General features: G+C 34.7%; 1 pseudogene; it reads left to right on the top strand.

Moving 5' to 3' along the window:
• Positions 1-14,913: 14,913 nt before the first annotated feature.
• On the top strand, positions 14,914-15,534 carry LOC125931817 (AN1-type zinc finger protein 6-like; annotated as a pseudogene).
• Positions 15,535-15,765: the final 231 nt, after the last annotated feature.

The raw sequence follows: 15,765 nt of genomic DNA, 5'->3' as shown, positions 1-15,765 counted from the left end.
TTGTGTATCCTGCAACATTTGTCACCTAACTTTATCTTCACAGTTTTATAGGTTAAGTATTAGCATTCTAGTCTGACAGATGAGGAAATTGAAATAACTTCCCAAGGCCATATGGCAAATGGTGGAGCCAGGGTATGAGCCCCAGTGTTTCTTATTTCAAAGTCACTTTTAACTACTACTTTCTAACACTTCATATAAAATAGTTGAGAAGTTATTCGTTCAACTGACAAATGGATAGAGAACAAAGTCAAGGGAATTCCATATACATAATCTGTTAGAAGTTTTTGGGTCTAGATAGATTTATTTTTATTCAGGAACAAATAAAGTCAACTTGGAGATAATTACCATGTAACTGATGCATTTATCAAACACAACTTGTAAGATATAATCAGAAGGCAGCTTTATTTTAATTTACTATGACTTCTTTAAATTTATTCTGTGAAATGAGTTCTTCTCTTGCCTCTGAATACAAATCAAGGAAATTTCTATAACTTTTTCAATTACTTTTAAGTAATAAGAGTCTCATTTCAGTAAATGATATACTTCAGCAGTGTAATAATAAAACTATAAACTTTATTCAAAGCCTCACTCATGCCCAAAATCAGGCCTGCTGCCAGGGTCACTAACTTAAACAGGAAAGGAGACATGTTTTGTCTACCTTTTATTTTCCATCTCTTCTTCTATCTTGTTAATTTTTGACTTCTTCATAGTAAGAGAAAAGCATAATGAAAAGAGCAAATGGACAGTAAAGGAGTTAATTTACTACACTGCTATGAGAAGGAACAGTTATTCCCTGGGTTTGGTAGATGTTTGAGCTTGATTCTTTCTTTCATGGAACACTTTATTACCATCTTCAGAGAACACCTTATTGCTGGAAATAACTCACATTTCTCCTGATACTTGTGAATGTATCTCCTCTGGCTTTTGCTTTATGGTTCCTTCATCATATAAGAATCTAACAATTCACCCTCCTATTTAAGACATCTCTCCCATGACCTTTCTAGGTCAGGCTCTAAGGAACTCCATGCTGGCTCTTTCTTGTCTGTGGCTTACCTATTCTTTATAAGATACACTCATGTATCCTTTGTCACAACAAATTCTGGGAGTGTAGGCATCACTCAAATACAACTTTTTTTTTCTGCTCTAAGAGCAAATAGCCAACAATCTTGCCCTTTAGATTGAATATATGATATGAACCATACATCAATATACTACAGGGAACATATTTTAAACTCTCTACTTGTTTCTGTTGGAGAATTCTTTCTTCAACTTGTGATTAAGGGTGAACATTTCTCACTATTCATACTTTGAGAAAATAGTACTTAGAGCACACCAACAGCTCTTTCCAAAAATCTCCTCCTAAACTCCCAATCTTCTATCAAATTCTCCAAACTCTTTTATAAGCTGAAAATAGAGTATTTAACTAAGATCTTGAAACCAGTATTCAGCCACCTTTATAAATTCCACCTGGTGGACTTCCATCTGTCAGAAGTGGTACCAAATATTTTAAAGCTTAACCCCAAATTCAGACTTAAATATTTCCATTTTTAACATCATATTACAAAAACTAAACTAACAAACAAAAATGACAACAGAACAAGGAAAAGAAGATATTGGGAAGTACATAAGAATATCTCAATCCTAAAAATAAATGGGGCGCCTGGGTGGCTCAGTCGGTTGAGTATCCGGCTTCGGCTCAGGTCATGATCTCGCGGTCCGTGAGTTTGAGCCCAGCGTCTGGCTCTGACATTGCTTCTGAATGGGGCTCTAATTTTCATTCCAACTTTATCCAACAATGGGACATCAAAAGAGTTAATCAAGGGGACTTGTTTGAATGTATATCTCTTGCCTTCTGGGGACAATGTTGGAACAGATTTTGAGGACTGTAAGTTACATTCCTCAAAGCATTAGGACTTATAATTCTGACAAAACAGGAAGAGAAATACCATCTTCAATTTTTAGGAGCACAGAATCATTTGTGAAGGACTTATGAACGGTGAGGATTTTTTTTTCATGTGACAATAAGCGGTCCATTCAAATAATCTTTGAGTTAGCTCTGTTCAAGAGAACAGAATTCATAAAAATAAGCTACTGATTGTATTTACTGGTTGTAGAGACAACCTTTCCCAACTTCAAGGTTTCCTGCAATAGTGAACACTGAAAATGGAGACAAAGTAGCTAATGACTAGAGCTGTATCTTTGATGTAATGAAGATTCCATCAGCAGTAGTACTGCTCACATTTTCTTAGCTATCTTGGGAATGCCCAACAATGTAGCGTCAGAAAAGGTCACCTAAAAGAGATGTAGTGTGAAATAATAATAATAGGGAAGTTGGAAAGCTTCAGAAAAGCTTCAGCAGTCACCGGGGCAGTATCAAGATTTAAGGAATCTTGGATAGGATGACCATATAATTTATTCTTTAAAGTGGGGTACTTTTTAAGACTGGAAGGAGCATATTAATAATTATGTCAGTACAACAGACATGAACTAAAACTTCCTGGGCTAACTGGGGCATATTATACTCCTGGATTGGAGGACAAATAACTTCTCTGGATTGAGGCTCTGAATGAACAAACATTATAGCCATTATCCAGGTTTTTGCTGGCTTAATATGTGTCTGGCTAAAGCATACACAAGTACTGTCACCATATCAACTTTTAATATGGGCACTTAGGAGTCACTAAAACCAGTCCCTATTCCCACTTGCTCTTATTCAATTATTTTCCAGGACATTTATTTTTAGCCATGAATTATTTATATGTTTCTATTCAACATAAATTTAGAATAATTTATAATCTAGGCCTTGAATTAAAGCATATGAAGAATTTTGCTTATCTTAATTTGCTGCCTTTGAAGAGCCTTAAGCTTTTCAATGATTTTCAGAGAGTTTATTAAGTTGATTTAGGCTGTATGAGGGGAGAGGCAGGTAACCAAGTAGTTGGAAGAATAACAGCGAAGGGTAAGGAGCTTAATTTTGATGTGGAGAATTATGAAAACCTCTTACAAAGTTTGCAGAAGTGTGGTAGCATTCAGTTGAATTTAGTAATATTTAACACTCATTCTGTGTTACATATTATCTGTCTTGGATAAATTTATAATATGTTTGAGGAGACAAAAAATCTGCACATGAAACAGTGCACAAAACAGATGATCTAATGTGAAAGTATGAATGTCAGATAATGAATACTACAATATGGCATGGGTTAGAAGGTGGTGAGGGGCAAAACGTTATTAGCTGTAATATCCTACCCAGACATTCAATCACTTTGTAAACATGGTGAAAAACACTGCAATAGAAATGGCTGATCTTTCACCAAAAGTCTATGCTCTTCCATTTCCATAGTGTGGAACTGCCACCTAAAAATAGCTGTCCAGCCAAATACAACACCTCCCTACCATGAACTTTGCATTCTGTTGTGCCCATATGACTAGTTTTCCCTAATGAAACATCAACAGAAATATGCAGGTCACTTTGGGAATAGGTTATCTTGATACAGCTGGTATGCTTTTGCTGCACTCAGTTCTTCAATCTGCCAGCTGAATACAAAGCATTCCAAGGACCTAGAAAGGTACCTAGGTCCCTGTATCACCATATGGAAGAAAGACATACACTGACCAATAATAACTGAATTTTACATTTTCATTAATAATAAACTTTTATTTGTTGAACCATTGGAACTTTCAGGTTTTGTTGTTGTTTTGTTGTTACAGCAATTAATATTACCTTAAATAATATAAGCATTAAGTTTTACAAGAGTCTTCACAAACAAGCCATCTCACAATAGCCTGGGATTTAATTGCTTACTGATTCCCATGCTCCATTATTCAATATAATTAGGAAATGCATTAGTACCTCCCCCATTTATTTTTACGTAATAATAAGTGAGTCAAAAAAAGAGGAGGAAACACTGATTATCCACTTAACCCTTCAGTCTTTTTATTCATTTTAAATTATTTTGAAGCTGGCTAAATTCAACAGTTGAACTTGGATAAATTAGTAAAACAGATTAGAGAAAATCCCAAGTTTGGAATCTAAATATATTCTGAGTAATTTGGAAGGGTAGTCTTTATTTATTTAAACTGAAAATTATTTAACTTGTTTAATAAATGATATATTAAATTCAGAAGTTAGCATTTATGTCCCTCCACCTAGCTCTAAATTCCAAAATTTAAAAAGTCTTTGTCATTAGATATATTGACTACCAATAGCATTAGATTTCTCTTAATCATGATATTTTAGCTAAAGACTAGAACATGGGCTAAGGAGTTTTTATCTTATTTGCTTAGGAGTGAGATAACACCAAGAGTGTTAAAATAGTAGAATTTCATGTTGGGGGGCCCTGCTTTCGGCAGACTGATCTGGGAAGGTTGTAATATCAGACTGGAATTGGTAGGACAGTTATAAGAGATTATTGCAATAGTCCAGGCAAGAGATAATAATCAAACTTTACTAAAGTACATATAAGCAGTTTTGAATAGGTGAAAATCTCATATTCCTGCATTGGATGTTTTGAAATATAATTCTCTCAAAATTAATATTTAATTTTTTTATTTTTAATTGTTTTAATTTTATTTATTTTGAGAGAGAGAGAGAGAGTTTGTGTGTGTGTTTGTGTGTGTGCACCAGCAGGGGATGGGCAGAGGGAGAGAGAGAATCCCAAGCAGGCTCCTCACCATCAACGCAGAGCCCAATGCAGGGCTCGAACTCAGAAATAAGGAGATCATGACCTGAGCCAAGGTCAAGAGTTGGATGCTAACTGACAGCACCACTCAGGCATCCCTCAAAATTAATATTTAAATTTAACACAAACTCAGGAAATTTCCAGTAGAATTTGTTACTTTATATCTTAGTAAAATGATTCTGAACTTTATCTGAAAATAAAAATACCTTTGGAATATGAGCATTTAAACTAAGAGTAGCGATGGGACTTTTCCTACCACATACTAAAATATATAGTTACAATAATTAAAAGTGTGAACTAGTGTTTTAATAGGAAAGTAAGTCACTGTGAGAAAATCAATCAAATAATAAAAATTGACCCAACTATATGTTAGTTATTTGTGAGCTACAGCAGTGTTTCTCAAGGTATGGTTCATGGATCATTATCATCAGTATCACTTGAGAATTTGTTCAAATGCAAATTCTCAGGCCCCATCCTAGAAACACAGAATCAGAAATTCTGAGGGTGGGCTCTACAACCTGTGTTTTAACAAACTATCAAAGCAATTATGATGCATGTTAAAGTTTGGGAACCACTAAGTTATGTGATGCTACAGTCACAAATCAACCCTATAATGTCAGTGGCTTAGAAAAACTAAGGCTTAATTCTCACTTCAACTACATGTCAACTGGCTGTTGACAGGGGGATAAATACCTGATAGTTGTAGTTCCTGGAACACATGACTTCCTTAGACATTGCAGAAGGGAAAGACATAGCCGTAGTTTTGTGAGTTGATTCTTTTTTTTCCATAACCTACCATAACTAGTCATATGCTCCTTCCTAACAGTGAAGGGTTTGTAAAATGCAAGAAAATAGTTGAAGTATTGGTAATCACTTTTATCTCTGACACAGATCTCTATATCACACCTTATCCAAATCTTGAAGATGGAAAAATATTTAAAGGAAAAAGTTAAAATCGTAATATAAGAAAATATAGGTCATGTTTATAAAATATCTGCCATGGGGAAAGACTTTCTAAGAATGTTTAAAAAAACACAGAAATTATAATGAAAAAGAATGACAGATTTGACTGTACAGTAATTAAAAGTACATCAAAATAAACTTTAAAAAAGAAAGGATTACGAGACTACTTTGCATATATGATTGTTAATAATATTAACATGTAAGGAATTCTTTTTTTTTAATGTTTATTTATTTTTGAGACAGAGAGAGACAGAGCATGAATGGGGGAGGGGCAGAGAGAGAGGGAGACACAGAATCGGAAGCAGGCTCCAGGCTCTGAGCCATCAGCCCAGAGCCCGACGCGGGGCTAGAACTCACAGACCGTGAGATCATGACCTGAGCTGAAGTCAAATGCTCAATGGACTGAGCCACCCAGGCGCCCCAACGTGTAAGGAATTCTTAAATCAAAAAGAGAAAGAAAAATACCCAGTAGAAGGATGGAAAATTGGCATATTAAAAATACTTTATGTCAATAATTATCAAGGGAATGAAAATTAAAACAAGATATCAGACCCCATATCCAGAATGTCATAAGAAAAAATATAATACACAGTGTTGACAAGAAAATGATAAGCTTTCAGTAATTACCCCTGAGAGTGTAATTGGTACCACAATTCTGAAAGAAATTGTGGTAATATATATCAAAATCCTTAACATTGTATGTAAATTTCAAAATAGAAATTTTATGCCTAGAAATATTCTCAGAAATGTGTAAAATGTGATATGCACATATGCTATTCAAGAAGACTGTTGTATGGTTTACAAGTGGCCACAGTTTCCCAAGGTAAAACAAAATGGATATACCTCGAGTGTATTATGCTAAGCGAAATAAAGCAAATGCCATAAGATTGTACTCATATGTGGAATTTAAGAAAGAAAATAAACATGCAAAAGGGAAAGAGAGAGAGAGGGAAAGAGGCACAAACCAAGAAACAGTTTCTTAACTATAGAGAACAAACTGATGAATCATTATATTGTATGCCTGAAACTAATATAACACTGTATGCTAACTATATTGAAATGAAAATAAAATTTAAAAATGGGGGAAAATCTATATCTCTATTACTAAGTGTTATGAAAAATGTTGATGTACATTTATTGGTATTCACCATATATTAAACGAAGAAAAACAGGTTACAGAAAAATATATTTAGGATAAGCCCATCTTTGATGTTTCCTTCTCCTTCACCTCAAGCTCCTTGAACATGGACTTTGAAAATGGACCTTTGTGGGAAGCCACTTTCATTTTTTTTTTCCAAAATGGCTCCTTCTTATACTTAAGGTCTTAGTTTAAATTTCACCTTCTCAGAGAGGCCTTTCCTGATTACATCTATATTAAGTTCCCTCTGTCATGCCTCATCACAGTATAATATTTATTATATCTCTCATGGCACTAATCACAACCTGTAACTATTTTTTGTTGCCTATTTCTTCCACTAGAAGGTAAGTTTGGTGAAAGTAAATTTGTCTTGTTCACAGGTATCCCTAACAATTAACATAGTGCATGGTGCATAATAGAAGTTTCATAAAAAGTTAAGAGGTAAAAGGAAGGGGAAAAAAGGAAAGAAAAAAGAAAAGAGAGAACATAATAGTGAAGAAGGAAAATTCATAAGGAAAAAGTCTGGATTTACATCAAAATACGGACAATGACAATTTCTTAAAAGTGAGATAGATGATTTTAATTTTTTTTCACTAGACTTCTCTGCTTTTTCTGAAAAGTTTTTGATGTAATTAGTTTGTGTTACTTTTTATTTTTTTTAAAGTAGCCTTCACGCTCAGCATGGAGCCCATAATAGGGCTTGAACTCAAAACCCTGGGATTAAGACCTGAGCTGAGATCAAGAGTCAGAAGCTTAAACTGACTGAGCCACTGAGGCGCCTTTGTGTTATCATTATAAGCAAAAACAAAAACAAAAACAAAAACAAAAACAAAACAAAACAAAACAAAAAAACCACAAAGCATTTATATTTTGACAAAAGGAAAGGCTATAAAAAATAAGAAGAACCTGGGGCGCCTGGGTGGCTCAGTCCATTGAGCATTTGACTTCAGCTCAGGTCATGATCTCACGGTCTGTGAGTTCGAGCCCTGCATTGGGCTCTGTGCTGACAGCTTGGAGGCTGGAGCCTGCTTCGGAGTCTGTGTCTCCCTCTCTCTCTGCTCCTCCCCCACTTGTGCTCAGTCTCTCTATCTCTCTCAAAAATAAATAAAAATGTAAAAAAAATAAAAAATGAGAACCTGAATTAAGGTAGTGACAGTAGGTACAGAAAACAAATGGTAAATATTAGAGACATTCTGGACTTAGAATGAACAGGAATTGTAGGAGGATGGGGAAAGGGAGAACTCAACAATGACACTCAGACTCTAAAAGTTATAATACAATTAATACAATTGGAAAGTGTTTCAGTTTCTTTCTCCCAATCTTCTTCTCACAATCCTTTTTTTTTCCATCTCATTTTGGAAGGAGTGATATAACATTTTGTGATAGAAATATATTTCTGATGTCAATGGTGAAGTTTGAAATCTGTTATCATGGAGAGGGACATTGAAGGTCTGGCCTAGATTAGTGGCTGTGGAGATAAGAAGTAAGGATTGGATTCTATCTTCCGATAGAATTCTCATAGTGACTGTGTGTGTCTGTGTGTGTGTGTACACACGTGCACGCATTGAATAGGGGCCAGAGGCAGGAAGAGGGAGAAATCTTTGACTACTGTCAAGTTTCTTGCTTATGCTACTGGGCAAATAGTGATGATGTTACCTGGGGAAAAATATAGATTTAAAAGCAGAAATTTTTCTGATAGTTTTGGTTTAGAGGAGGAGTCTATATTACTTCAATTTGGGAAGTGATGAGTTAAAAGCAATGATGTCAGGCTTCAGGATTGAGCAGGGGATGCTTCTGACTTGCAATAAAGAACACGTCATGAGGATCAAAATTGGGAATTTTTGTGCCATTTGGGACATTGAAGTATAAATGTTTACTATTTATTACTCTGCAGCTCAGGGATAAATTTGGGGCTGGAAATATGGATCATCATGGGTCATTAGGTTATAGGTATTAAATGAAATATAGATGTTCAGAAACAATAACATTTTAGCCTGACTTGTCTCAAAAAACTTTATACTTTAAGTTTACTTATTTTTTTGAAAGAGACAGAGACAGTGCAAGTGGGGAGGGCAGAGAGGGAGAGAGGGAGACAGAGAATCCCAAGCAGGTTCTGCACTGTCAGCTTGGAGTCCAATGTGGGCCTTGAACTCACGAAACTGTGAGATCATGACCTGAGCCAAAACCAAGAGTCAAATGCTTACCTGACTGAGCCACCCAGGCACCCCATCTCAAAATCTTTAAATCTCCCCGTCTCCCACCTAATAATTTAGGTGCCTGCAATTGTCAAACTATCCCACTGTTGAAAGTACCCAGCCTGTGATGGACTGCTGCCTGTGTTCTGTTGAAATAATTTTTATGATTCCTGAAATTTGATTCACTTCCTTCTGCTTTGATGATTTATTCTGTCTAACACACACAATTTGGAAAAAAGCCAGAGTAATGTTGGACAGCTATTTCCCTTTTTTTTAATGTTTATTTATTTTTGAGAGAGAGAGAGAGCAAGCGAGCAGGGAGGGGCAGAGAGAGCGGGGGACAAAGGATCTGAAGCAGGCTCTGCACTGACAGCAGCAAGCCTGATGTGGGGCTTAAACTCACAATCCATGAGATCATGACCTAAGCCAAAGTAGGGCATTCAACCTACTGAGCCACCCAGGTGCCCCTTCCTTTTTTTTTTTGAGTTCTGAAATCATTCTGTAAAATTAAAATGAAATAAATAAGTCATCAGATTAACTTAGAAAATAGTTCCTTGTACACATGCATATGAAGGAATCTCCAGGGAATAAAATAAACACTAAAGAATTAACAAGGAGTCTGTTTTGGCAACAAAAACCCTGGCAAAAAGTACAGATAATACTTTCCCTTCATGTAACTTCCTGCTCCTTATCCAACCTGATATTTATTAGGATAAAATTATTCCATTCATTTCCTAATGAACAACAATTCAGTTTAATAACATTTTCTCTTTTATTCATTGGTTGTCAGAAAAATATATTAGAAACAAATGTTTTTTGCATTTCTCTAGTTGTAGAATGTTTGACTTTTTTAATGTTAATTATCTTTGCTCAATTTGTCAAGCACAACGCTTAAGGTCAAAACATTGCATTTAACAAATGGAACTGTCCCCTCCACACCTCCTCCTACAACTGAGAGCCTACCAGAGTGATTTGGAAGAGGCACTTCGTCTCACATGTAAAAGAAGCTACATGGCCCATTCTCTGTGAAACTTTTGCAGGACTATAGCCTAGTGCATATTTTCTAAAGACATAATGTTTGAATCATTACATCTGAATGAGTTGCCTTATATTGAGCATATAAATTGGTTAAAAATAACTAGGAATTACCAAAGCAAAATATTTCTTGGCTTAATTGTACACAGTGTTATTTTTATCTCTTTCCTCAGAATGTTATTCCTGGATTTAAGAATCTTATTACAGTAAAAATTTGTCATCTGGGAAATTGGATTCAAACATTCCATTGCTTCAAGAGATAATTCATATTGTACCTGGCTGTTTTCCCTTATAATTATCCTTGTTTATTTTGCTTGGACCTATTAAGTAAGTGAAAACACAGTGACTGCAATTTGTTTTCTCTCCACCTTCAAGTCTCCAACCAGTTGAACTAACTTTAAGTTAGATTAAAATATTTTGAACTAACTTTGAATTAGATTAAAATCCTTATAATAGTAAAATTATAGATTCTAAACACTAGTTCATTACTTTATTGTATTTAAAACTTGTCAGTCTTAAAAAATATAAAATAAAGTGTAGTGAGGAAGTACTCTTTTGCAAGTAAGAACGTTATATGTAGTTTCTTAAAACACACCTCAGTTTCTCTTAATTTTTAAAATTAAAGTAATTATTTAAGCTCCTCTTTCCCAGAATGATAAAGGTGTGCTATTAAACAGACTTCAGGTTTACTTACTTCCCATAAATAATTTTAGTATAGTTCTTGGATCTTCAATTCTAGACCTTGACATAAAATTTCTGATAAACTCTGAACCACATCACTATCAGATACACAGAATCAATATAAACAACATTATGCCTGCATTTGAAAGATACTAAATGACTTAACATGCACAGTAGTGGACCTTCATCTAATTGTTAATATCCTTTGTGCTTTCTATAAAGGTGACCCTTCTCATCAGATCATTATCTGCGACCAGATTATACATCATCGAGTTAATTCTACCTTCTTTCAAAGGTTCAGGCTAGATGTTTTGCTCATTCAAGGGGCTCAGAATAGCCACAGCAAATAGATTCATTCATCTGATCATTAATGCATATTTTAAGTATTACAACATGAAGTGAAAAATATAAGAAAAGTATAATAAAAGTTAGATTGCCATTGCTAATGAGATGTATTGTCTGTTTAAGAAACTAATTTCACTACAGAGTGTACTCTTGGAGCCTTTCAGTCTAATTCAAATGCATTTCCATATTCTTCATCAATTTCTTTTTCAGGTGAAATCTCAAATGACCTATTTTTTCACACAAAGAATTTATTTTTCCCCAATCATTCAAATACGAAAGCATTTTTCCAGTAAAAACATTTTAATAATAAACGACTTTGCTGGTGAATGTATAATAAATGGGAGGAAGACATTGACTGTATTAAGCTTACTTTCAGTGTTGACACTTTTTACATATCTATGAGGTGGATGATACCAAGTGGGAGACATGTTGCTGGGCACTCTGAAGGTAAGAAAATTGAATGTAACTATATGTGCAGTTATATGGTATATACATGAATTAGATGGAAACATCTAATTACATGTCTCAAAAATGAAATAAAGGGGAAACTAGGTTGTCAGGTGCTGTATACAGAATTCCAACAAGGAAAACTGCTTGCACACACAATTTGTTCTTTGAAATCATCAAAGCAACTGAAATATGCACAGCTCCTGAGGAATAGCTCAGTCTGACTGATACAGTACTTTGCCTGTACTTATTCTGGGTTATTGAGATGAATTCCAAAACTGTCTCTGGAAAGTTTTATCAATATTTAGTAGTATATGTTAATTACCAATTTTTTTTATCCAACCCTATTCTCTGACCTCAGATGAGAGGCTGGTTTGTTGTCAACTGTCAGAGAGAATTTTCTGGTGGGTTTATGGGGTCCTGTGGGTTGTCTGGTTGAAATAGGAAATAAGGTAAAAAATACCTTTCCTTCTCCTGGTAAGGTTGCAGAGAGAGCATTTGATCTCTTGTTCACTTTTCACAGGGATAATATGTACTATGTAAAAATGAAAAGAGGGAATCAAAAATTAAAAAAAGAAAAAAAAATAACTGGTACGTTGGAAGTTCCTGGTCATTTTTCAGTTAGTTTACTTTACAAAATTTTGCAAATTTGAAATTACATGGAATATGAATCTGAAAGCTTTATGAGATTCTGCCTACCAAATTGTAACCAAACTTATAGTCGGAAGAAAATAAAGAATGTTTCATGTAACCCATTTTTCTAAAGTTGTGAAAGCTTTTGTTTGTATATCATTGCAGTTAGAAATGCTATGATCTTTACTTTCATGCTACCATAAGTGACACATATTGCTGTTCTTCAAGAACGTGTTACTAATGGTAAAGTTTATATAACTCATCTTGAAGTTCTACATAGTGTCTCCTCCCTCCCCAAAGCATTGAGTGGTTTAATGCCTCAACGATTCTGGGGAAAACTGCAGTGCAGATTACTCTGACATCAATTAATCACGGAGGGTTGTTATTCAGCATTGGCTCCACTTTTCATATCCTAAACAAAATGATATAATTGATTTTAGTATAAAGACACTAAACAGATGGATTGGATATTATTTAAACAAAAGTTAGGTAGTTAATTGTGAAAGCTTATAATTGAGTTAAAAATTTCCCCAGACTCAAACATCATCTTTATTGAGTTATAATATGCACAAGCTAATAAAATCTCATTTGAAAAAAATTGTATCGATGATTCTCTATAGTGAATGTTATGTCAAAAAATGGTTATCCAGAGAAACTGTCAAGACCTTTAAATTCTTTTTGTAGATGTGTAGTTTATAATTATAGTTCAGCATTCACAGATTAAGACTTGTAATTTTGAAACTGTTATCATTATTCTTTCATTCTAAATTCCCTTTTAAAATTAATTGACCTAGTTATGAAGCACAAATTATTTAATTTTTTTATTATGTTTTTGGGTTGCTATACACATAAAGCATGTCCTATTACAAAGAAAAAAACACCTCCATTAACATCCAAAATTGTTGTTGTTGCTGTTTTTGCTATTGTTCCTGAAATCTATAATTTAATTTGAGAAATTTAAGTAAGGGAATTTATAGGGAAATTGCTCCTTTATGACAGAATGTGAACTGAAGAGATCATGTAGAACGTCTCAGCAATCATCTTCCCTATTGCCATGCAAACAGTGTAATTTTTGTTTAAGATACTGATTCTGAGATTTCTATAAAAGAAAAAAATCTATAGAAATTTCAAGGAAATTTGTCACAATCTGTTCAATTCAACAATGATCAAACATTCATAATAGGAAGCCAAATAAACCACAATTCTTGCCCCTGAAAAACTAAAAAACCAACAGAAGAATTACAAAAATAAATAAATAATTTCTATGAAAGTGCAGGCTTACACCAGTACTTCTTGGCTCTCTATCTTGATTTACTTTTAATAGTATTTATGAAATTATTATATTCCATATAATTTACATTTTTCCCTCTCCACACTAAAATTATAACTCCAGGAAGATGGGAAGCTTTTGTCTGTTTGTGCTTACTGCTTAGAAAAGTGTCTGGAATACGGTAGAAAATAAAAATTGTTGAATCAGTGACTGGATGAATGAGTACTATAAAGACTGTATTGAGTGTTAGAATAGTGGTAGAAATAAAGTGATTTTGAAGTATTTAGAGAGTTGAGAGATAGGCCAACTCAGTGACAGTGTTCAAATGTTAGGTAATGTGAAGCCATCTCCAGATCACCCAAGCAGGTTACCTTATGTTGTGTCTTTATTCCTTCATACTTATAACACTATGTTGTAATTTAATGATGTATTCATCTCTTTCTTCATTGGACTATGAAATCTTTGAAAATAAGGACTCTTTTTTCCATTTCCTCCTAATTTTCCATTATAGTGTTCAGTACCTAAGTGGTTATTGAATGAATGAGTTTTCACTCATTTAGTAGGCCTGGGATTCAGAGGCTAGGGTTATGATATGGGAAAGAAGTTTGAGCAAGTCAAACAGAGGCTATCACCAAATTTTCTTAATATTTGTAGGGTCAAATGAGTGATAAGTAAGATTAGAAGTGTAGAATAGGAGATGACTATAGAAGGCTTCAGCTTTTTTTATGGGCTTGACTGTTTCTGTGAGTAGTAAGAGGCCACAAAAGTCTTTGGGTAGTGAAATGATATAATTACATCTGTGATATAAGAGAGCAGAGTGATGGACTGAAGTTAGGGACCCTAGTTCAGAAGTTATAATAGTGAAAACTTGTGATAATGAGGCTTGAGTTAGGTAATAAATTACAAAAAAAAATATATTGTAGAAGAGGAAGTCACAGAATGTAATGCATGCATAAATATAGGTAATGATGAAGAATATGGAATGGTAAATATTGATGCTAATTTTTTAATTTCAAGTGCATGGAGAAATAAATGTCCTTAGAGAATGTGAAAGGGATGGAAAAGTTGGAAGTCTGATGAGGTGATATGCTTTCTATATGTTATGTTTGAGATGTTTCTGGAGTATTAATAAATACTAATCAGACGGATATAAATTTGGTACAGTGCTTCAGAAAAGAATTAGGGGTTGAGCCATTTGTTGTTGAAGTTAAAGGAGTAGACACAACTAAAAAATAGAATGAATAGCATGAAAATAGGATAAATAACAGAACATTGGTGTATACCTTAGTCAAGAAGTGCACAGAAGACAATTGCACCAAAAACCATAAGATACCTAGGAATAAGCCTAACCAAAGAGATAAAAGATATGTACACTGAAAACTGTAGAGAGCTCATGAAAGAAATTGAAGTACAAATAAATAAATGGAAAAACATTTCATGCTCATGGATTGGAAAAAAACATTGTTAAAATGTCGATACTACCTAAGAAAATTGTGCAGGTTTTGTGGGTGTGCAACAGAGAAACATGGCTCAAGAAACTAATCACAGACAAGTTCCTATGCTTTGTTCTAGTGGCTGCGGATTTTATGGGAACCCTTGTACAAATGGCATGTGTTCAGTGTGCTATAAAGACATCTTCAAAGATAGAATAGTAGTAATTGTAGAATCAGCCCACCTTCGGCTTCTGTCAGTACTCAGTCCCAGTCTTTTCCGGTCCAGTGTGCAGACAGCAGCGTCCCCGACGCACGCAGTTACCTCTAGACTCCACATCTGCATCCGGGCAGCCAAGCCCTGTATCAAATCAGTCACTTTTCAGAATCTGTAGCATCTTCCCAAGTGGACAGTATGTGGACAAAGCAATCCATGACACGGAACACCTGCAAGCTTCAGTATATCAGATACGGCACAGCAGCCATCTGAAGAGCAAAGCAAGTCTCGTGAAAAACCAAAACAGAAAAAGAACGGCTGTTTCATGTGCAGGAAGAAAGTAGGACTTACTGGGTTGAATGCCGGTGTGGACATGTGTATTGTGGCGTACACGGTTACTCAGACGTGCACAATTGCTCGTACGATTACAAAGCTGATGCTGTGGAGAAAATCAGAAAAGAAAACCCAGTAGTTGGTGAAAAGATCCAGAAGATTTGAACTCCTGGAATACAAACTCCTCTGACCATCTGCAAACTAAAAGTTGACTTGAGGTCTTTTTTCCTAGTCCTGGGGAGCGTAGAGCATTGTGCATTACACAGACCTTTTAATCATGCATGTCAACCAGAAGAATAGATTTTTGGCTTTGTTTTGAAAATGACTCTGAACATTTATTTCCATTGCAGTTTCTGTGGCTGAAAAAACTTAAGTGAACTTTACAAGTATTATCCT

This window comes from Panthera uncia, chromosome X (assembly GCF_023721935.1).
Source record: "Panthera uncia isolate 11264 chromosome X, Puncia_PCG_1.0, whole genome shotgun sequence".
Classification (NCBI taxonomy): domain Eukaryota; kingdom Metazoa; phylum Chordata; class Mammalia; order Carnivora; family Felidae; genus Panthera; species Panthera uncia.
This window is presented reverse-complemented; position numbering and strand designations above follow the sequence as displayed.